The following is a 1,828-nucleotide window of genomic DNA, read 5'->3' as shown; positions in this document are numbered from 1 at the left end:
AGTGTGAGTAGGCGTGAGTATGAACGTGAATGAGTGCCTATGAGTGTGAGTAGGCGTGAGTATGAACGTGAGTGAGTGTCTATGAGTGTGAGTAGGTGTGAGTATGAACGTGAGTGAATGCCTATGAGTGTGAGTAGGTGTGAGTATGAACGTGAGTGAATGCTTATGAGTGTGAGTAGGTGTGAGTATTAACGTGAGTGAGTGCCTATGAGTGTGAGTAGGCGTGAGTATGAAGGTGAGTTAGTGTCTATGAGTGTGAGTGGGCGTGAGTATGAACGTGAATGAGTGCCTATGAGTGTGAGTAGGCGTGAGTATGAACGTGAGTGAGTGTCTATGAGTGTGAGTAGGTGTGAGTATGAACGTGAGTGAATGCCTATGAGTGTGAGTAGGTGTGAGTATGAACGTGAGTGAATGCTTATGAGTGTGAGTAGGTGTGAGTATTAACGTGAGTGAGTGCCTATGAGTGTGAGTAGGCGTGAGTATGAAGGTGAGTGAGTGTCTATGAGTGTGAGTGGGCGTGAGTATGAACGTGAATGAGTGCCTATGAGTGTGAGTAGGCGTGAGTATGAACGTGAGTGAGTGTCTATGAGTGTGAGTAGGTGTGAGTATGAACGTGAGTGAATGCCTATGAGTGTGAGTAGGTGTGAGTATGAACGTGAGTGAATGCTTATGAGTGTGAGTAGGTGTGAGTATTAACGTGAGTGAGTGCCTATGAGTGTGAGTAGGCGTGAGTATGAAGGTGAGTGAGTGTCTATGAGTGTGAGTGGGCGTGAGTATGAACGTGAATGAGTGCCTATGAGTGTGAGTAGGCGTGATTATGAACGTGAGTGAATGCCTATGAGTGTGAGTAGGTGTGAGTATGAACGTGAGTGAATGCTTATGAGTGTGAGTAGGTGTGAGTATTAACGTGAGTGAGTGCCTATGAGTGTGAGTAGGCGTGAATATGAACGTGAGTGAGTGTCTATGAGTGTGAGTAGGCGTGAGTATGAACGTGAATGAGTGCCTATGAGTGTGAGTAGGCGTGAGTATGAACGTGAGTGAGTGTCTATGAGTGTGAGTAGGTGTGAGTATGAACGTGAGTGAATGCCTATGAGTGTGAGTAGGTGTGAGTATGAACGTGAGTGAATGCTTATGAGTGTGAGTAGGTGTGAGTATTAACGTGAGTGAGTGCCTATGAGTGTGAGTAGGCGTGAGTATGAATGTGAGTGAGTGCCTATGAGTGTGAGTGGGCGTGAGTATGAACGTGAGTGAGAGCCTATGAGTGTGGGTAGGCGTGAGTATGAACGCGAGTGAGTGCCTATATGTGTGAGTAAGTGTGAGTATGAACGTGGGTGAGTGCCTATGAGTGTGAGTAGCCGTGAGTATGAACGTGAGTGAGTGCCTATGAGTGTGAGTGGGCGTGAGTATGAACGCGAGTGAGTGCCTATATGTGTGAGTAGGTGTGAGTATGAACGTGAGTGAGTGCCTATGAGTGTGAGTAGGCGTGAGTAGAGCACTGCACGGGCTCGGGCCTACCCGGAAACCCGGGCCCGGCCCGGCCCGTGGGCCGGGCCGGGTAAAGTAGCTTTCACGTCGGGCCCGGGCCGGGCCCGGGCCTGAAGCTCCGGGCTTAGGGCCGGGCCCGGGTTTGAGGTGGCGGGCTCGGGTCGGGCCGGGCTTGGACTTTGTTCGGTTCTTAAATGGACACTGTAGTGAAGCACTCAATCGTTTTAGACTGATGAAGTTTACTCTAAGAACTCGAATGTCATTCACTTCGCCATGATAACTTTATTATCCGACGAGAAAATGAAGGTCAAAATTCAATTTTTTAAAATTTCGCGCCGAAACT

The sequence above is a fragment of the Rhipicephalus sanguineus genome, chromosome 6 (assembly GCF_013339695.2).
Source record: "Rhipicephalus sanguineus isolate Rsan-2018 chromosome 6, BIME_Rsan_1.4, whole genome shotgun sequence".
Lineage (NCBI taxonomy): Eukaryota > Metazoa > Arthropoda > Arachnida > Ixodida > Ixodidae > Rhipicephalus > Rhipicephalus sanguineus.
This window is presented reverse-complemented; position numbering follows the sequence as displayed.